Source organism: Cupressus sempervirens, chromosome 1 (genome assembly GCF_028749045.1).
Source record: "Cupressus sempervirens isolate cs-2001-9-10 chromosome 1, ASM2874904v1, whole genome shotgun sequence".
Lineage (NCBI taxonomy): Eukaryota > Viridiplantae > Streptophyta > Pinopsida > Cupressales > Cupressaceae > Cupressus > Cupressus sempervirens.
This window is the reverse complement of record NC_143118.1, coordinates 75,600,471-75,624,127: the sequence shown is the minus strand read 5'-3', so window position 1 is coordinate 75,624,127 and position 23,657 is coordinate 75,600,471. Positions and strand designations below refer to the sequence as shown.

At 32.3% G+C, this 23,657-nt stretch overlaps 2 pseudogenes; both read left to right on the top strand.

Annotated features, from left to right (window-relative positions):
- Positions 1-13,783: 13,783 nt before the first annotated feature.
- LOC149576265 (tryptophan aminotransferase-related protein 3 pseudogene) lies at positions 13,784-14,843 on the top strand (annotated as a pseudogene).
- A 5,958-nt stretch (positions 14,844-20,801) lies between these two features.
- On the top strand, positions 20,802-21,861 carry LOC149576264 (tryptophan aminotransferase-related protein 3-like; annotated as a pseudogene).
- Positions 21,862-23,657: the final 1,796 nt, after the last annotated feature.

The window sequence follows — 23,657 nt, the reverse complement described above, 5'->3', positions numbered from 1 at the left end:
CCATGAGGAATTCTTTCAAACATGTTGTGCATCCTTTGCATTCCACATTTCACATGGTGACAACATCTAGAACATCACTTTTTTGCATTGGCCTATAAGGAATTTGAACAACATGATTTATGTCTCTGAATTTTGCCTACCTATCAACAAGGAGAAACTAGTACCAAGAATATTTTAAGCTCATCCACATTTTATTTAAAATGTAAACTTGTACTAGTATTTCATTCCATGCATTCATTTGGCAATCTTTGTGAAGGAGACATGCTGTTGTAGATTTCAGTCAATCAGTCCATGCACTAGGTTGGTGCTCATTAACTAATCATGCACATGTATCCATGGAAATTCAAGCTTTGTATCAAACATCCTATCACTTACTTTGTGCACTAAGACTATGGATTGAGAATAATTAAGCTAGACCTTACAACAACTAGTTGCATTTTCTTTTGTTGATATAGTGTTTGATCATTTGCAAATACATTATCATTACAAATCATGTACACATTTTTACTCCATGAACATGCTTTGATTCTTGATTAAATCTTTGGATAGGATAGTTATTTCCCAATGAGAGTTTTGATTGGAGTTTGGGATCTCAACAAGGTATGGGTTAGGATTAGGGCAAAATGTTTTAGTATGTGGAGAGAGAAAGATTTTAGTACATAGTGAGAGAAAAAATTAGTATGTAGAGAGAAGATTTTTAGTACATGGAGAGAGAAAAATTCCTAGAGAGAGAAGGGTTTTAGTATAGGAAGAGAGAAGGTTTTTATATTTTAAATCTACTCTCGTTCCCGAACTAAACTTTCTTTAACTTCTTGGCTAAATTATCAAGGTAACACATCCATTTCTTTAGCTCTCACAAAAGGAGCTCTTCAATCTAGTCTTTGTTCTCATTCAAGCTATTTTGATATATATGTAAGAGGGCTTATTTGTCACATTCTTCTATTTGATGTATTCAACTTGTGTTTCTATTTCATATGTTCATCTTTGAATAAATGAGTTTGTATTGAATCGTTCTACCTACACTCGTGCAACCCAATGGAAAAACATTTAGCTAGTTAGTTTGTTTTTCCACTTTTGAATTGTAAACATTGGTTTATATTTTCAATATTGAATATCTATACATATTTTTGACACTAGTGTGAATGTGTCCAATATGAAATCTGAACCATTCGCATGTACTAAGTCAAGAAGCTATTTATTAAATTTAGGAACGGGTAATTTTGTGGGCCTTACTATGTGATATGCACTACCATGGATTATTTTTAATAATTGTCTAATGACTTAAAGAGAAAATGTATAACCTAGATGCTATCTTTTTTTGAACATAGTCTAAACTAAAATCATGTATTCATATTTTTTTTGTTTTTATTGTCAGCATGCCTAGTACTGATGTGATTGTAGGCACAATGATTCCAAAAGTTTTGAGAGGCTTAGTTTTCTTGTTTGATATATATCACCTCCAAATGTACCATTCTACATTTAGTATGGCTTTCTTGTCAACATTAACATTAATAATAGTTGTTGTGGCATGAACTCTATTATAAACTAGTGGTGTCACTTTGATGATAAAATATAAAATTTATTACATTAAAATCTGAATGTTCTTTTAAACAAGCTTATATATATAGGGAAGTAGAGAGTTATCAAAGCTTTAATTTATATGATATATAGTTCATTTTACCAATAATTAGATTAAAGCCTCAAGATTTCTCACCTGCCTCCCACCCCCCCACTCCTCGCTCCACCTCCCCCCCCCTCTCTCTCTCTCTCTCTCTCTCTCTCTCTCTCTATATATATATATATATATATATATATATATATATATATAGAGAGAGAGAGAGAGAGAGAGAGCGAGGGGGCGGGGGGGAAGGTGAGAAATCTCGAGGCTTTAATCTAATTATTGGTAAAAGGAACTATATATCATAGAAATTAAAGCTTTGATAACTCTCTACTTTCCTATATATATAAGCTTGTTTAAAAGAACATTCAGATTTTAATGTAATTAATTTTTATATATACATATATCTAAAAAAAAAACATCATAACAAGGTTTGGAGGGAAAAAGGAAATTCGGACACAGGAAAAAGCTCTTTATTATGTTACGAGTTATTCTTCTTTAAGAGAGTTTTTCTTCGGTGAGAGGGATGGGATGATAATGAAAAGACCAAGACCGAACATACCGAGAGAACTACTGATGGGAAAAAAGCCCAAGGGTGTTCTTCCTCTATTAGTAGATGAAGAAGACTTCAAAAATAATGAATAAATTAGAGGAAGTGGTATAACTATAGTACACCCTCCAAGATCCTACAGAGGAGCAATGGGAATCTCTAGGGTCTCTTGGAGGTACTTGGAAAAATTAAGGGACACAGTTCTATAATCTACTATAGCTCTTCTCTTTGACCTTAAATATGGGAATATATATATATATATATATATATATATATATATATATATATATATATATATATATATGGCATGCCAAATGGAAGAATGTAATAATTATTTGGTAGTTATTTTCATATCCAATAGTTTATGTAGTGGTGAAGTGGTGATTGTATTAATGTGCCAACCAAAGTTCAAATCTCAAATGGACACAAATTTATTTTCTTAAATCAATTAGGGATGGAGGTTGAACTATATTGTATTTCAATGTATTTAGGATTGGGCTTTCATATGGTTTTCTATGAGGGAGAACAATTTCTTTTGGGTTTTTGCCTAATAGTAAAATCAGTCTAATATATTTGTTAGACTTTAGTTTGGTTTGATGATCAAATATGTTTAGGGTCAATTTATTTTACATAAGGATATAATTTGGTTTATTATTAGAGTTAGGTTTAATGTTTAGTGTATAATTATGTTTAGTTTTTAATTTAGTGTTATATCCTAATCTAATTTGCTTTAGGCAAAGTTTATGTCCAATACAGTTTAGTTTACCATTTCCTCCCTCCCTCCCTCTCTCCCCCCCCCCCCCCCCCCATGCTCTCTCTCTCTCTCTCTCTCTCTCCACCTCTTCCCAATTTTCCATTCTACCTACCTTACTCACCATGTCTTCCTCTATTTACCCACTATCTCTAGACACCTCTCTCCCTATCTCTCTTTCTTACATATATATCTTCCTATAGTTACCCTCTAAGATGATCTTCATTATGTACTCTCATCATATATACCCCCTCTCTCCATAACCCTTAACCCATCACCAAAAATATTTATGATAAGCCTTAATTATTATCTTTCTTTATCACTATCTCATTTATCTGACCCTGCCCCTTTTCTCTCTCTATCTCATAACTACCTAATCTCACTTTCCCTTCCCCTCTCACCATCTCTTCAACATAATTATCCTCTCTCTCTCTCTCTCTCTCTCTCTCTCTCTCTCTCTCTCTCTCTCTCTCTCTATCTCTCTCTCTCTCTCTCTCTCTCTCTCTCTCTCTCTCTCTCTCTCTCTCTCTCTCTCTCTCTCTCTCTCTCTCACACACACACACACACACTCACCTTGTAATTATCTCCCTCTTTCCCTCTCTCCCTCCTAAAGGCCTCAAACATATTATGTAATGTAATTTTAAAGTAGTATTCGAGTTCATTCTTAGGTGCAAGGTTTCATTTTTCTATGCTATAATTTTCATTTTTTCATTTTTTGATCTTTAATAGGTCAAAGCCATATTAATAATTGTTTTTAATATAATTTTGACATTTTACATCAATCTTCATTCAAACGGGCACTGGTAGGAAAGAATGAAGAAGAAAACCTCCAGTCATTCCTGGGACATTGGTCTTATACAATTTACAAATTTAAAAGAGACATCCCCAGTATTACATTTATTATGATCTTTCTGCATAAGACTTTGATTACTATGACTTATATACAATTGTTGTTTAATAGTACCATTGGTAGAGTCAGGAGGGCATTCCTTCCTTCTCTTTCTTTAAGGAAACCATTTGATTTTAGGTTGTTCCATATTATTCCTTATATCTCTGTCGTAATTTTGATGGTACTTACTAGAATCATTCTTATTGATCTCCCTCTTCCCTTTTCATTCTGCAAGATAATAATCATTCAATAGTCAAAATAAATATATTAGATAAATTTAGTATAATAATAACCCATGATAGGGTCTTAGTGTCTATCCATATGGAATTTTAGATTTACTCAAGAGAACCTTAGGGATACATAGAAATTAATTACATTCATACCTAGAAAGATTCTCTATAAAACATGATTTGGAATTTCCTAAATAAACTCAACTTAATAAAAGAATGATCTATCCTAATAGTCCTCAGAAAAGTTGTATACTTCAAAAAAAGGCGAGATAAGGTGGGGAATGATAAAAATTGATATCATTTCTAAAATTTAAATCCATGCTCTAGAACTTAAAGGATTCCCTAGGGGAATTGAACAATCTTGTACTTCTTGTCTTCCTTATACCCAAATGACTACCCTAATATTGATTGATAGTTATTTAATTTGTCATAAACCAACTTGAATTTTGGGCTCCATTTTTTCATGGAAATGACCTACTTTTACTAGTTGAGATTTTTATTGATGAGAATTAGTAGTTGTAGAACTACAATCATAAACACTATGATAAAGTTAAAGAGATTGATTCCCCTAATGGCCTTTAATGACCCCATCTCTAGCGTACATCTCTTTGTTATTCTTGTGAATACTCATTTTCTGATCTTAAGGGTTGTATAGCAAATTTTGGGCAAATAATTTGTTAACAATTATGAGTGGTGTAGAGTTCCTATTAATATTCCTTCAATGTCTATAGCCACAGGAAGCCTAGCTGAATCCAACAAGTCCAGTCTAAATATTCTCTATAAATGGCTCTTTAAGGAAACATATATGGGGAATATTGTAAGGATTTTTCCAATATTTAGAAGGGTATGTACATTTGTCGATCTTTTCATTATGATCTACCCTCAGATAGTCAACAACTTGTTCCCCTCTAATATCCATTGGTATCGACATTTGACACTACTAGACTCATAAAGTGGTTCCCTATAGTGAGAAGGAATGTTACTTTCCTATTGATTGATTTTAATGTTTGACCCACATCTAGACTCAATCAAATGGATGAGTACATAAAGGAAGATCATTTGGATGCATGGGAGATTAATCAACTCTTGACCCTTGATTTATTGGAGCTTCCTATCTTAGAGCTTGAAGAATCTACAAAAGATGAGGAGCCTCAATCTCCTCTCTTGATGCCAAAGGATGATGAGGTTCTTTGAGTCCCTATTGTTTAAAGGATAATATGATTTAGTTCCAGCCTGTAAGGTTTAATGAAATATCAACTATTAGTAGTGATTGATTTTAAAAACAAGAGTTGGCATTCTCTTTAAGGTTTCTTATTTAGTGAGACTATAAATTACCATTCTTGGTAAATTTATTAGAAATTTTTGATACAATCTAAGTGCGTTCTATACCATTTTTAGTATGGATCTCTTTTATTTGAATTTAATCCTTATTTTGAAAGATGATGGGACCTGTTGCCACTTTTGAGCTGATGTGATTTCTTTGATAGGAATTTATGTTTATTTTAAAAATTACTTTAAGTCTAATTATATTTAATTTTATTCCAAACCACCATTCATACATCTTTGTATCTAATTTTCCATGAGAAATTGGCATTAAGTTGAAAATCTTTGAAGGATACAAAACAAAGTGAGACTGAATGAGTTTTCATTAATGAAATAGGTCCATGATTCAAACCATGAAGACATAACACTTACAAAGTGTCATATATAAAATTTCTATTTATATATCATAATGTACATTTTCTGTATACTTGGGTTACAATATTGTCAACTCAATTAACTAGACACTATTTCATATAGGTCAAAAATGTGTAGATCAGAACTGGCTACAAAAAACCCTTTCCCTTCTTTAGGAAAACATGGGAAGTGAGACAATTACATAGCATTATATTGAAAAAGGCCTATGAAGAAGATATACCACTGAAGATCTATAGGTGGCCTAAGATGGATAAAGCACTTGTAACCTATGGTAAAGTCACAAAAAGACATACTGACAGATATGGACACTATGAAGACTAACCATATCTAAATACTATACAATCAAAAGTATGGCTTGATCAAAATAAAACCAAAGGATTACCCATTTCTCATTCTCGAGCGAGTGGGTCCTCTTTATGTAAATACCACTTTATGCGCTTCCAGTCAACACATATGCAAGTTTTGTAGCCGCCAAGAGGAATATCCAGTTATGAGTAAGCATAAAGTTTCTTTTGATCTTAATAATTAGGATGGGAAGACTTGGACCAATTCATCTTCTACTCCATACTCACTTCTCCTCGGGATATATGGTCCTCCTCTAAGTTATCCAAAACTAGGTCAAGTTCTTTAATGATAGGATCAAGTTAAAGACTACTCTATAAAAATCCCTAATAATAGTTTTGTCCCTGTCAACCTACATGATGGTCTCTACAAACATGACCATAATGTCTTTGTTATTCTTTTGTCAATCCATCATCTTAGAAAGTTCCTAACCCACAATGACCCTAATGGCCTTATGAATTACCATATGCTAATCCTAAGGTAGAAAAATTCTTATTAGAACCCCATTTCCCTATTGCCTGAGATCATTTTGATTGAGGTAACCATAGCTACCATAGTAACAACCTATGGAGTCTATAGAAGTCTAAGGAATGTAACCTACAAAATATCATAATTTAACATTGAACTAGGAAAATACCTCAATATAGGCTCACCTATACTCTTTAAATTGAAAGGTAAAAATAATTAGAAACTACCACATTGCCCGAGGCCATGTACTTTAGATTTTTTGAATCCTTTGCAATTTATATAATGAGCAAAGGTAGTCTTAATTTAATACTTCTCTTGATGTGAATGTGATGCACTGGAAACCTCATAATTTTCTAGCCTAGCTTAAGGTACAAGTATTCAATTGGAGGTAATCTAATCGCATGTGTAATGATGCTATTGAGTTTAAATATGCCAAGAGAGTAGGTCTACCCATGTCAAGAAAATTGTGATGATTGGAAAATGGGGATGACTAATATAAAGTTCTATTTTTATTAATTTATATAGAATATGGTGAATAATTATTTGCTATGTGTATGATTAGAGTTTTGGTTTGGTTGTAAGCTAAAGGTTAGTACATATTAAACTCTTATTAATACATAAATTGAGATTTTTTGGAGATTCTTAACTTAGACTCTATCATAATTTGCAGATTTTAATATTAGTTAGATTCCATTTATTATTATTTACATCCATCTATATACTAGACTTCATATTGATCGATGGATACTACATCTTTAAGGTAAGAATTTTTACCATCAACTCCTAGGTTTACTAATAGATCTGCCTCCTTATTTCCTTCCTGATAGATGCGTTGAATCTTGGTTTCTTCAAATTTATCAACCAGATTTAAAGTTGTCTCTATTTTTGAGTTTAGAGTCCAATTAGGAGTGCTTCTCTTTCTTAATGCATTAAGTATTATTTGGGAATATCCTTCAATGATGGTCCTCTTAATCCCCATTCCCAAACTTATGCGGAGGCCTTCTGTGAGAGCTTCAAGTTCTTCCAAGTTATTAGATGTAATCCCTAGGGGTTTGAGTCTTTTGATGACCCAAGATTCTAAAGAATAAATGAAGCAACCTATTCCAAATTTTCCATGGTTGCCCTTGGATGTTCTATCAAGATTGAGTTTAGCCCATCCTTCCAGAGGAGATTCATATCTACAATTTTTCATTGCTTGTTTACTATCTTTAGGATACATCATTAGAGGGTTAATGACTGTATTCTAATTATTTTTCATCAATGCATCTCATTTTGAGAAGGTTCCTTCTTCTTAGATTGAGTTACATAGATAGTTATTAAGGACTTTTGTAATTACTAGCTTCCACTTTGTTTAGAAGGGATCTGACTAACATTTCTTCTTCTTTGAATATTCTTCTAGTACGTTCCTTCCAAATTTCCCATGAGAGGATGGAAGGGGAAATATTCCATAATTTGTTATAAATCTTGGATTGTCCAACTTTTGGCCAACTCTTGATATGGCTCCAAAAGTTATTTTGAAAAGCACGTGATCAATTAAGTTTGTTACATAGCCAATGCCAACAATCTTTAGAAAAATTACATTGGTAGAGAAGATTTTTGACTATTTCAGAACTCTCTTTGCAAAGAGGACATCTCAAAGGGCCCTTAAAGCCCACTTTAGTAAACCTGTCAGCTATAAGAATTCTATTTTAGTAGGAAACCCAAAAGAATATACTTGCTTTAGTTAAGTAGGCTAGATCAAGGGTAAGGTGGATTTCAATTCTATCCCACCTATGAGATTTAATTTATAGAAAATTGTAAATAGTTTTATTTTATTCAATTTTATTAGATAATTTAATTTATTAAAAGTAACTTATCCTATTGATTTTTTTTTATCGGTAAACAGTCCAAGCCATATAAATTATATTAATATATTAAAATGATAAATTCTTTGTTCAAACAAGCACTACTATGACAAAAGTTCTGAAACTTATCCTAATTACGAAAAACATAATGGATTTTAATTAAAACCATATTTTTAAATATTTAAGCCGAGAGGCTTTCTACAATGGTAGCAATCTTCAATGTAAAAATTTTTATTTAAAAAAAATTGACATTCATTTACTTGTCAAAAAAATAAAATAAAATTTTAATAATTAAAATCTTGAAAGTTGCATGCAATGGATAGTTTAACTCAATGTGAACTGGTGGTTTTTAAATTTACAATCAGTTCCTCCTCAATGTATGTCATATTTATTCCACTTTCTAAAATATGGTTTACAATCTTCTTATGATTATGCTACAAATTAGAGCATAAAATAAAAATAAATTCAAAACATTTATTACCATTGCTTATTTTATTGCTATGATTTTTTTTTAGTGCTATAACTTTCTTTAATTTGTATATTTCATGTTTGGATGTGATGAAGTAAATAATTCTCTAAATTTGATTTGTTGGGATTTTTCAGTCTCATAAAACTAAGAAAGAGTTTTAAAATTTAAGATTTCTATGTTTTTTTTTAAAAAATATATTTAAGATTTCTATGTATTAAGGGATATTATATATAAAAAAAATAAACTTATAGTAATTCTATTGAAATTGGATACCTCTGGGCTTATTTTTCAGAAAAAATTGAATTAAATTTTTTGGTATGCTAGTAAAATTATCAAAAACATACTTAAATCTACATTGAAATTTTTTTTTTGTCTTTATGAATACTACATGCTTAAAAATATTCAATTAACTTTTATTTACTAATCTATGCAATTTTAAAGTGGCTATCACGTATATATTTGAAACAAGTGCCACGTAGTGAATTGTATTTGCCATAAATAAATAGTACAAATGAAAAATTATTAGTCATAATTTTGTTGTATTTGAGAAATTATTAAATATGTGCATAATTTTCAATGTTGTGCAATTGTTTATTCTATTAGTATTAACTAGCATTACTATATAGCTATTGTAAGTAGTATTCATAATTATTAAATTATACAAAATAAAAGTTAGATATTTATATTATGCTAATTACTAAGAAGAAATGTAGTTTAAATATAAGCACATAAGTCATATTGTATTTTGAAATACATTAGATTAAATTTTATCTTAAGAATATAAAAGTGAAAAAATTGGATGCTAGAAAAAACTAAAAGATAGCTAAATTTAAACCAAATAATAAAAATATAGATTAGAGACATTAAATCTTGACTGTATCTATTTTCTATTACAATAGATAAATAATTCTTAATATATGATTATCTTATATTCATGAAACCTATATTTGAATTCTAGTACTAAGAAAGATTTTCAATTGGAAAGTATATGCTATTTTTTATCATGATCAAGAATTATGTAAACACCTCTTATTAATATCATTTTAAAGATATGTCCTTAAATCTAGATGGCATGACATATTATGAATACAATTTCTTTGTATCTAAGTCAAGGTAAAGATTTAAAAGATATCCTTGGATAATTATTGATGGTAACAAGAAAGTAGGAGGAGGATTAGTAACTCTGAAATAATGTAATATAAAACTAGTAATAAAGCATATCTAATACAAAGTACACCAACCAAAGTGAACAATATTTGAGTAAGGTATCATTGATCAAATATTTTAAAATATATAAATTTTCATAATCCAAGTGGGAATTAAAAGGCTTGAGTGAATATTCGTAATTGGCACAATATAGAACTTGAGTATTTCCTTTAAATTAATAATACCTAGTGTGTGTTCCAATTTCTTTACTTTGAATAACCTAAATGTGACAATGGATATATCAGAATGAATAGAATTTTAATTAATATAACATTTGAAGCACACTTGTTAAAGAGGTACTAAGGTTCTTATTGCTAAGATTCCAAGCTTTTTACAAATCTCTTTGCACAAAGTGATTAAAGAAAATATCATTTTATATTGTCAATATTTTACATTCATTATGTTGTAATTATAGCTTATTTATTTATTTATTTTATCAAAATCTTGTAAATTTATTTGTTTTCTTAATAAAAGGCTATTGCCCACTTTTGTTAATATCAATTAAGTTTTTTTCATAATCCTATATTGACATATGAATAACTTAAAATATATATTACTACTCCAATTCATTACTCTTCTTTGTCAATACTTTGAATAAACAATATTACTGAATAATATTTCTCCAATAATATTATTCAAATGATACTATTCTTAATTAATAAATAATAAAATAATAAATGAAGCTAAACATCAGTAATATTTAAAAATTAAATAATATTAATATAGAAGTCAATCACTAATATAATGTATAATATAATTTAATTATAATTTTAATATTTTCATAATATTTAAGATGTTAAAAATTATTATATTCAATTTATAATTTTTAAAATTAATTATTCTATTTTTATAAATTTTTAGCATTTAAAGTATTAGTATTTTAAAAATGTATTAAAATATGTTTGATCTATTTCATGTTTTCATATATTCTTACCCAAAATATCGCCTCATAATATGGGTACGCTTCCTGGAAATCTGCCCTATAACACCCCAAAGGTATGAGCCAATTAAATTGAAATAAAATAATTTTACGGATTTTAAAAATTAGAAATTTCTCATTTATACATTAAATTTTTTTTAAAAAGAACTTCAAAATAACAATACTAAAATGTAGTTGGTTGAAATAAATAAAATTAATCACAACTTAACAACTTAAGTAGAACTAATTGCAATAGTATATTGCCTCCGACAAATACAATAATGAAATTGTAAAAAATATATTTAAATCTACATTGAAATTTAAAATATATTTTGTATGTGAATATTTTCTCAATGGAATGAAATGGTGACATTTAAAACTAATTTACTTTCATTATTATTTATTACATTAGCTATAGTTATTTAATTAAATCAAATATTCTACATTGTTAGTATGTTAAGTTATCTTAATTCTAGAAAAGGCTATCGTTGGTTCACTTATAACCCTAAAATTGAAAAACTACTAATTATGACGATAGAAAAAATGTCAGCTAGCTTTAAAAACATATTATCATACCAAAAAAAGATCAAAATCACCAACATTGATAACCTGAGCGACCTTCCCATTCCACTTCTTCCTTTCTAATTTTTGACTATGTGAATTTTGATCCTAATTGCACTAGTTCATCCAAGTGATTTGTGAGAGCGGAAATTGCAAAAGAAGTTATGTTTGAAACAATATATTGCAACAAGTTAACATGAAATGATTTGGTTGCAAAGATTATTTGTTGAGTTAGATTACAAACAAGAAAGTTCAATATTGTTCTCTGATATTAACATCAGTACGTGGCCAAAATTTCTATTTTTACGACGAAACTAGAAATATTGAGGTATAATTTTATTTCATCCAAAGTGTGTTTGAAGAGGGCAATTTACACGTGTTGCTCAGTAATAAAGTGTTTCAATTTTTGAACATGTTAATACCCTCATTATGTGTGAAATACATCTCATTTTAATCATTGGAATGGTTATTTTTATCTATGATTTTTTTTGAGTTTCTGAATCTTCATATCTCTGGCTCATTCCCAACTCCGCATAGCACTTGAAAATTTTAAAATCTAACTGCTAAGCCTCAAGTTATTGCAGGTTAATGGAGAGACCCAAAATACGCATTTTCAAGTCTATCAATAACCATTAACCTCTCAAAAGGTTAATGATAACTTTCAAATCATGCATTTTGGAGTAGGTTAATTAACCTTTCCAAAAATGCATTTTTCTTAACCTCTCAAAAAGGTTAATGATAACTTACAAAAATGTGTATTTCTTAACCTCTCAAACAGGTTAATGATAACTTTCCAATTGCGCATTTTGGAGTAGGTTAATTAACCTCTCCAAAAATGCATATTTCTTAACCTCTTTAGGATGGTTATTAACTTGTTTGAAAATTTCTCTAACCTCTTTAAAATTCTTCCATGAGAAGTCATACATGTAAACTGGAGCAATTGACAATAACAATCAAAGTGAATCAGATGGAGTTCCTGGTAATTCACCATGTGCAGTGAGAGTATTTTAGAGAATACCCAAGAGAGATTTGGTATCATGGGATTCTATAATCACAGCATATGCTCAAAATGAACAATTTGCAGAGGCTATCGATCATTATTCTCACCTATAATATAAAGGCATTAAGCAAGATTCCAGAACCGTCACAAGCGTGATCAGTTCTTGTTCCTTGCCAAAAGCCATTGAACAAGGACAACAAGATATGCCTAGAATGAACTTGGATATGACACCTTCAGCCTATTTTTTGAATTGCACAACGTTGGTATTGCACCAAATGCTCTGAGCTTTGCTAGTGTTCTGAGGGGATGTGAGAGTACTAAAATTTTGTGATCGGATAAGCAGATTCAAGCTCTTGTACTCAAAGGCGGTGATAATAAGCAGATTGACCAAGCATCCCCAACGCATCAGTCACAATTCAAATCTCAAACTCATTGCATTATGTAAAGGGGGATTGTTGAAGGAAGAATTACATATTCTGCTTACCTCTCATAAATGAACTATAAACTCTTTTACATATCTCCAACTCTTACAAACCTGCATCTCCAAGAATGCACTTTCAAAGGGCAGGAAAATTCACGCTCACATCAACAAAATGGAAATTAAGATATCCGGACACAAAATTGTACAAGATACTCCTATATGAATATATGATCAATTTAGAAGTCTAGTAGATGCACACGAAGTATTTGACAAAATGATTGTGCAAGACATTCTTTCATGGAATGCGATCATTACCGCTTATAAAAGAAAGGGAAGATTTTCATCAATATAATCACTATTTTAAATCTGAGGAGCATGTAGCAAAAGTGGGACGTGTTTTCCACAAATCATATTGCACCGAGAAACTCTGGCACACACCTATCAAGAGTACTGGGTAGAATTTGAGCTTTGTCGGTTATATAACAGATGATGTCCCATTTTAGCTATGATCACTCTAATCGAATTCTCTTCACCAATTAAAGTAAAAATTACAAATAGCAGCATATATATATCAACTTTGCTATGATATATGTGTAATCGGAATAGGAAGCTTTGAAACAGGTTATGGCTATTCATAAAAGCATAATTGCAAATGGATTTTCATCAAATGTCATAAGTTGTGAATTCTTTGGTGGACATGTATGCAAAGTGTGGAAGCATAAAGAAAGCATGCAAATTGTTTGGTAGAATGTATAAACAACATGCAGTCATGTGAAATGCTATAAACATAGGGCAAGAATAAACTTAGACAAACAATATGGAGCCTCAACATAACCCTCCAATTGGCTCCCAAAAGCCCAAGTGATTGCACAATGTGGTGCTGCTACTTTCTCTGCTTCTGAACGAATTTTTACTTCTTCATGGTCCCTAAGATAATGAAAATGGGCACTTGTTGGGCAGTACTCATAATAATAATAGGAAAAGAAGGATGTTTATAAGTGAAAAGAGAGGAGGATGGAGTAGAAGAGCTGCAGACGAAGTAGAAGTAGTAGCAGAGTATCAGTGTTCTGGATATGGTTATTTGTTTGTTGATACATTTCTAAGAGATGAGAATGGACTTTTGGTTTGTGAATGCAATCCCTGCTACACTAGACTTGACTATTCACAACTTTTTCCAAATTGTGTGGTGGATGCCAACCAAGGAGATCCCACATTCTTGAAACCATTCTGGATTGGAAATGCAGAAGCGGTAGCAATAGTAGTGCCACCATGGTACAAAATGAGATACGACATAAACAACCAATTGGAATATGTTGCCACATCACCAGAGTTAGAGAAGTAGATTCACACCATTCATGAACTTGTGGGAAATGCTGTCATACAAGGAACATATATTGTTCTTGGAACAGGTTCTACCTAGCTTATCAATGTTTCTTTTTATAGCCTTTCCCAAGCCCACAATCTGTGAAACCCATCAAAGTGGTTGATGCTACTCCATACTATGGCTTGTATAGAGAAAAAAAGAGATGTTTGACTCAATGGACTATGTGCAGAAGTTAAACACTAGAACTTGGGTTACAAAAGCTAAGAAATTGGATACCTCTACATTCATTGAATTTGTAACATCTCTGAACAATCCAAATGGTTGGTTGAAGAAATATGTTCTGACGAGTAAGAATGTGAGAGATATAAATGATCATGCATATTATTGGCCTCACTTCACAAGAATCCCACACCTAGCTGATGATGATGTTGTGCTTTTCACCCTCCTCAAGCTCATCAGCCATGTAGGTTCTTGGCATGGGTGGATGATTGTTAAAGACTACAATGTGTATGAGAAGATGTACGATTACATTGAAGAAAAGAACATTTGGTAGATATAAACATAATTGGAGAGATCGTGAACATAAAGTTAGTATTCAGTGCACATGCCACACGCTCTTGGTCTCTTCATAAAAGCAAGGATATGCATTCATTAATAAAGTGATGTTATTTGAATGAATCGTTCAAATATCAAAAAGAGATCAGCAAAGATTTATTATGCAATATTCCTTTGGGGAAAGATGTAAAATGTAGGTTTCAGGTCATACTAGGCTAATTTTATAAAGGTTAATTAACCTCCCCAAAATCACGTATTTTGGAGGTGGTTATTAACCACAAAGAGGTAGTTATTAACCTCTATGTCTATATAAGGGCTCATGTTGGCTTTGTAAAGGGACTTTTTGGGCTTTGGAAAAAGGGAGCACTATGCTAAAATTTTGATTATGAGATGATATTTGGAAAGTATGTACAAATTTTGTTTTTGTAATCAGAAATTCCTCTTGAGTTCTTGGTGAAGAAAATAAAGGAACTTGCAGTTTGAGTTCTCATCTTCTAAATCTAAATTATTAGAAATTTTGATTCTCTTTGTACTGAGCATTCTCATGGTATGGTGTAGATGTTTATGAATCAATGGATCAACATTGAGCTAGTAATAGTTTTCAAGTGTAGATCTTGATTGTTTTTATTAGCGGTTTTAATTTAGTAGTTTGGAAAAGCCTTGGAGTTGTGTGGTGCATTCATCATCATGAGATTTCTCACCTTTAGTTTTAGATTCATTATTCAAAAAACTTCAAAATCATATCATACGAGGGAGCTACCCCTCTAAACGCAGAGGAAGGCCGCATACCAAGGGTCTATCCAACTGTTGTGAACGGTTTGCCACACACTCCGTTGGGAAAATTCTACTGTGACAAATCTGTTTACCAACAGATTTTTGGCGATTCTTCTGGGGAGAATGAACAAGAAAGATTGACAGTCACCTGTAATGAAGCACAATGGTGCTACCTCATGAGAACATTTTTCCAGTTCTCCAACCAAACCTTGGCTTCGAAGACACCCAGGAGGATATTATTTCAGACTTAAACACTCTAGCCTGGAGGTGTAGATGAAGTGTTCAACAATATCATCTAGTGAATCAAGTTCTTGATGAAGAAGAAGAAGAGTTCATAGAAATCTTGCAAAGGGCTCCTATTGGTTAGAATGGTGTAGTCATAGAAAGAATAGTAGTCATTCAAAGAAGAAATAGGAAAAATCTTGGTCACATCCAAAACCAAGTGAACAATAATCAATATCATGGTTGATAAAAGGTACCTTCCCTAGAACGAAGGTTGGCGACTCTATTTTAAAGATTGATTATTGGCAACTCTATTTCAAGGCGGTAATTCAGAATCATGGTTTGGTACAAGGGAAAAGTTGAAAGTGACAATGATAGTGATAGTGATGATGAATACTTTTCATGTCCTAAGAAACAAATTCCTGATGAGCCCCTGCAAGTTGAATTCTTGAAGAATTTCTATGGTGGCACAAGGCTAGATCCTAAAATGGCTCATCTCCACTTACTTCAAGTTTTTCAAAAGATTGAAGAAGAGGATGGAAAGAATTATGGTTTTCTTTTTCATGATCAAGAATTCTTTTTGGAAAAAGATTTAGCATATAAATATAAAGGAGGCTTTGCTGAAAAATGTGCTTCATCTAAATCAGCAATGAGGAATAATAAAAATGTCTCTTATGCATCTACATCTCAACAAAATTAGATTGATCCTAAGCAGACAAGCTTCTTGAAAAGTTTCTATGGTGGATGAGAACTTGACCCAGGAGTGATTCATCCATCTTTGCTTCAAACTTTACACAAGATTGATGAAGATGATGGTACAAATAATCAGTTTTTCTCTCATAGACCCAAATCATTTTCAGAAGGAAGTTCCACATGTGAGCATAAGGAAGAACTTGATAATAAATGTGTTTCTTGTCAAATGAAGATGGATAGTGGTGGTCAAAAAGGTATCCCCATACTTTCACCTATTTCTCATCAAAGTCATACTTCCTTTGATCCCAATCAGGTTGAATTTTTAAAAAGCTTCTATGGCAATGCACACTTGGATCCTAACAAAGTACATCCTTCTTTACTTCAAACATTGTGAGAACTTGAGAAAGAAGACCCATGCAAGAATTATTTTCTTGATAGTAGAACATCTTCCGATCCAAATATTAGAAAGGATTCATCTAAATCTTCATGCTTGAAAGAAGACAGGGACCCTATTTGTAATAAAGGAGATAGTCGAGAAAGAGAGTCTATAGGACAAGAAGGATTCTCAAATGTATCAAGACATGACTATGAATATTTCAAAATCTAGGAGAAATTATTCAATCATCTCAATCCTAATGAGAAAGAAAAACAAATATCGAAATCTCGGGAAACTACACAACATATGATTTTAGATGAAGAAAATGTGGATCAAGGTGAATTTCATACTACTTTTATTCCTACTTGATGCCTGGATGCTTCTGATGATGACTTCCTATGTGGAGAAAATCTTCAAAATCATCTTTCGATGATCATTCAGGATGATGAATCTATTGATGATATCGATACTTCAGATGTCATGGAACAATCTGAAACTACTACCATTGATGGAGATAAGAGCACCAATGAACTTCTACAAATATCTACTTTCCCTAAGGAAATGGAGACCTTTACATTTGATGATATTGATGAACTTGTGATTGGAAGATCAGTTGATGAAAAAGTTAAAAATCAGCTTCAAAGAGGAGAAGATGAACCATCTAGCCTTCATTCTTTAGCATGCATACCAACTTCTACATTTCATAAAAGATGTCTTGTACAAGAAATGATGAGTCAAAAGGGGATAGATATCATTGAATGTGTTGAAGATGAAAGCTATATGGATGTAATGAAAATTTCCTCTAATCCAATGGAATCAAAATTAAAAATCTACGGATCATTAAAAGTTCAAAGAAATCCTCTTTTTGAGTATTTTCATCAAATAGGAAATTCTATTCCCAAGAACTTCTATGAGAAGAATAACCAGGATGAAGAAAGTGATGAGTTGGAAGGGGATTTCATGGAAAATTCCAGTGAAGCAAATTCTTATGATGTATTTATTCCAAGGTTGTGCTCAAAATCCCTGGATGGTAAATTTCTCTATGAAGAAAATGTTTACTTTAATCCCTTATTCATAGAGAAAGGCATTTCTATTGATGATTCTCAAGTTGGTATTCGAAGACAAGGTTTGATGGCTACAACTGCACAGATTGCTTTGCATCATAGATTGTATGAAGGCAATCCAATACGAGGTTTGATATCTTCAAGTCTTAACCACCAGAAGGATCTTTAGAAGGAAAATTTTGATATTAATGGAAAGAAAATTGAAGTTATGACCAACCATGTTGACAATGATACCAGTGTAACTTCGCAGTCCCTAAAAATTCAAGATGATATTTTCGAAGATAAGGAAGATCTAAGTTGGAATAATTTTACAGAAGATACAACCAAGATCATGGTAATGCTAAAAGAAGAAGGTTTTCCGAGAACAAGAGAAATAAAAAATGCATTGAGAAACTTGAGAGCTTATACTTTAACTCTTTCAAAATGAAGTCATCTATGACATGCAACAAGAAGCAGAGTCGATTTTAAAGTCTGAGATTTTTAATGAAGCTTGGGTATTTGGATATGCTCTTTCATCCAGAGATATGAGGCATGCTAGGAATCTCAGAGTTAGAATTCAAGGAGCACACTTATATTTGAACCCATGGAAGCTTAAGAATTGTCACATTTTGGTACACCATGGTATTTATTTTTCCCAACTAGTGAATAGATTTACATGACTATAACTTGAGTCATTGGAGGTAGGGAAACCTACCTTGTATAGAGTCTAGTTAGGAGTTTGTGTTGCTTTAGTTTTTCTTTCTGTTGTCCCATTTTTGGTGTTTGTTTCCTCCCTTTTGCAAAGTGATCCCTCAGGTGACTCTATAGCCCCATGGATAAAGCATTGTTCTAATTATTCTACATTCAAACTTTGTCCTTGTCAGTCCTTGTCCCTAGTTAGAGCCAGTTGTTGCTTAGTAATAAAGCGTTTCAATTTTTGAACTTGTTAATCCCTCGTTATGTGTGAAATATGTCCCATTTTAATCATTGGAATGGTCATTTTATCTTTGAGTTTTTGTGAGTTTCTGAATCTCCATATCTCTGGCTCATTCCTAGCTCCACATAGCACTTGAAATTTTTAAAATCTAACTTTTGAGCCTCAAGTTACTGTAGGTTAATGGAGAGACCCAAAATACGTGTTTTCAAGTCTATCATTAACCATTAACCTCTCAAAAGGTTAATGATAACTTTCAAATCGTGCATTTTGGAGTAGGTTAATTAACCTCTCCAAAAATGTGTTTTTCTTAACCTCTCAAAAAGGTTAATGATAACTTCCAAAAATGTGTATTTCTTAACCTCTCAAATAGGTTAATGATAACCTTCCAATTGTGAATTTTGGAGTAGGTTAATTAACCTCTCCAAAAATGCATATTTTTTAACCTCTTCACGATGGTTATTAACTTGTTTGAAAATTTCTCTAACCTGTTTAAAATTCTTCCATGAGAAGTCATACATGTAAATGGGAGCAATTGACAATAACAATCAAAGTGAATCAGATGGAGGTCCTGATAATTCACCATGTGCAGTGAGAGTATTTGAGAGAATACCTAACAGAGATTCAGTATCATGGGATTCTATAATCACAGCATATGCTCAAAATGAACAATTTGCAGAGGCTATCGATCATTATTCTCACCTATAATATTAAGGCATTAAGCTAGATTCCAGAACCGTCACAAGCGTGATCAGTTCTTGTTCTCTGCCAGAAGCCATTGAACAAGGACAACAAGATATGCCTAGAATGAACTTGGATACGACACCTTGAGCCTATTTTTTGAATTGTGCAGCGTTGGTATTGCACCAAATTCTCTAAGCTTTGCTACTGTTTTGAGGGGATGTGAGAATACTAACATTTTGTGATCGGGTAAGCAGATTCAAGCTCTTGTACTCAAAGGCAGTCATAATAAGCAAATTGAACGAGCATCCGCAACGCGTCAGTCATGATTCAAATCTCAAACTCACTGCATTATGTAAAGGGGGTTTGTTGAAGGAAGAATTACATATTCTGCCTACCTCTGATAAATGAACTATAAACTCTTTTACATATCTCCAACTCTTGCAGACCTGCATCTCCAAGAATGTGCTTTCAAAGGGCAGGAAAATTCATGCTCACATCAACCAAAGGGAAATTAAGATATCCGGACACAAAATTTTACAGGATACCCCTATATGAATGTATGATCAATTTAGAAGTCTAGTAGATGCACACAAAGTGTTTGACAAAATGATTGAGCAAGACATTCTTTCATGGAATGCGATCATTGCCACTTATAGAAGAAAGGGAGGATTTTCATCAGTATAATCACTATTGTAAATCTGAGGAGCATGGAGCAAAAGTGGGAGGTGTTTTCAAAAAATCATATTGCACTGAGAAACTCTAGCACACACCTATCAAGAGTACTGGGTAGAATTTGAGCTATGTCGAGTTATATAACAGATGATGTCCCATTTTAGATATGATCACTCTAATTGAATTCTCTTCACCAATTAAAGTAAAAATTACAAACAGCAGCATATATATATATATATATATATATATATATATATATATATATATATATATATATATATATATATATATATATATATATATATATATATCAACTTTGCTATGATATATGTGTAATAGGAATAGGAAGCTTCAAAACAAGTTATGGCTATTCATAAAAGCGTAATTGCAAATGGATTTTCGTCAGATGTCATAAGTTGCGAATGCTTTGGTGGACATGTATGCAAAGTGTGGAAGCATAAAGAAAGAACGCAAATTATTTGGTAGAATGTCTAAACAACATGCAGTCACGTGGAATGCTATAAACATAGGGCAACAAGATAAACTTAGAAAAACAATATGGAGCCTCAACACAACCCTCCAATTGGCTCCCAAAAGCCCAAGTGATCGCACAGTGTGGTGCTGCTACTTTCTCTGCTTCTGAACGGATTTTTACTTCTTCATGGTCCCTCAGATAATGAAACTGGGCACTTGTTGGGCAGTACTCATAATAATAATAGGAAAGGAAGGATGTTGATAAGTGAAAAGAGAGGAGAATGGAGTAGAAGAGCTGTAGATGAAGCAGAAGTAGTAGCAGAGTATTAGTGTTCAGGATATGATTATGTGTTTGTTGATACATTTCTAAGAGATGAGAATGGATTTTCAGTTTGTGAATGCAATCCCTACTGCACTAGACTTGACTATTCACAACTTGTTCCAAATTGTGTGGTGGATGCCAGCCAAGGAGATCCCACATTCTTGAAACCATTTTGGATTGCAAATGTAGAAACGGTAGCGACAGTAGTGCCACCATGGTACAAAATGAGATACGACATAAACAACCATTTGGAATATGTTGCCACATCACTAGAGTTAGAGAAACAGATTTGCGCCATTGATGAACTTGTGGAAAATGCGATCATAAAAGGAAGATATATTGTTCTTGGAACAGGTTCTACCCAGCTGATCAATGCCGCTATTTACAACCTTTCCCAAGCCCACAATTTGCCAAACCCATCAAAGTGGTTGATGCTACTCCATACTATGGCTTGTATAGAGAACAGAAAGAGATGTTCGACTCAATGGACTATGTGTGGAAGTTAAAAGCTAGAACTTGGCTTACAAAAGTTGAGAAATTTGATACCTCTATGTTCATTGAATTTGTAACATCTCTGAACAATCCAGATGGTTGGTTGAAGAAAGATGTTTTGACGAGTAAGAATGTGAGTGATATAAATGATCGTGCATATTATTGGCCTCACTTTACAAGAATCCCAAGCCTAGTCGATGATGATGTTGTGCTTTTCACCCTGCTCAAGCTCATCGGTCATGTAGGTTCCCAGCATGGTGGACGATTGTTAAAGACTACGATGTGTATGAGAAGATGTATGATTACATTGAAGAAAAGCACAATTGGTAGATATAAACATAATTGGAGAGATCGTGAACATAAAGTTAGTATTCAGCACACGCGCCACATGCTCTTGGTCTCTTCATAAAAAAGGAGGATATGCATTCATTAATAAAGTGATGTTATTTGAATGACTCGTTCAAATATCAAAATGAGATCAGCAAATATTTATTATGCAATATTCCTTCGCGGAAAGATGTAAAATCTAAGTTTCAGGTCGTACTAGTTTAATTTTATAAAGGTTAATTAACCTCCCCAAAATCACATATTTTGGAGGTGGTTATTAACCACGAAGAGGTAGTTATTAACCTCTATGTCTATATAAGGGCTCTTGTTGGCTTTGTAAAGGGACATTTTGGGCTTTGGAAAAAGGGAGCACTATGTTTAAACTTTGATTAGGAGATGATATTTGGAAAGTATGTACAAATTTTGTCTTTGTAATCAAAAATTCCTCTTGAGTCCTTGGTGCAAGAAAATAAAGGAACCTGCAGTTTGAGTTCTCTTCTTCTAACTCTAAATTGTTAGAAATGTTGATTCTCTTTGTAGTGAGCATTCTCATGGTATGGTGTAGATGTTTATGAATTTATGGATCAACATTGAGCTAGTAATAGTTTTCAAGCATAGATCTTGATTGTTGTTATTAGCAATTTTAATTTAGTAATTAAGAAAAGCCTTGGAGTCGTGTGGTCCATTCATCATCATGAGCTTTCTCACCTTTTAGTTTTAGATTCATTATTCGAAAAACTTCAAAATCATATCATACGAGGGAGTTGCTCCTCTAAACACAGAGGAAGGCCGCATACCAAGGGCCTATCCAACTATTGTAAACGATTTTTCACACACTCCATTGGGCAAATTCTACTATGACAAATCTGTTTACCAACAACAAGTCAATAAAATTTATATATATTCCTTTTAACAATCTTGAAACATCGTCACTAATTCAATTTAACATATTGGCTAAGAATGTGCGATGGGTGTGACAAATTATTTTTAACAATCCTGAAACATCATTACTGATTTAATTTCACAGATTGGCTCAAAATGTGCAATGGGTATGATTAGGCACAAAATTGGACTCACCCAGTTTACACGAAATCCGATAAATAATCTATAGAAATCACTTGCAAATAAAAAACTAAAAATCTTAAATCTTTCATAAGGTCACCTTCAATGTATAAACTCCCAAATTGGTTGGGGAAGATTGTGAAGACTGTTAATAGGAAATGGCACATTGTGGACCTTACATACGAAAGATGTGAAGTATCTTATCTCCCTTGCACAATATTGTTAATCTTGGGAGAAGGAATAAAGTTATTTCCCAATTCTTGACATAATTATTGTTGAGCATCAACTCTAAAAATAAAAATAATTCCAAAATGCATATCATTTAGAGTTCGGGGACAAGGTTAAATTTGTAAATATTAAACAAGAAAAGAACTAAAACAAAATAGCAAACAAAGAAGACAAACACAAAGGAGCATAGATTTATTGTGGTTTGGAAAAACTTTCCTACATCTACACTCAAGCAGGGAATATTTTATTATGAAAATAACTGAATACATTACATGTGCTGCATACATCCATTATATAAAACTCTACGAATATGAAGAGTTGAGGGAGAATGAACAATCATATGACTGTTGGGCTTCATATCCCAACAGTTTCCTCTATGAAGTCCAACCGATACAACCATGTTTGAAAGCATTCCTTGCCTCCAATTTTAAACCTCAAAGAACAACAAGACCTTGAGAAGACTTCATGGTTGCAAGACTTTAAAAATTACCGTTCTCTGCAGATTCTAA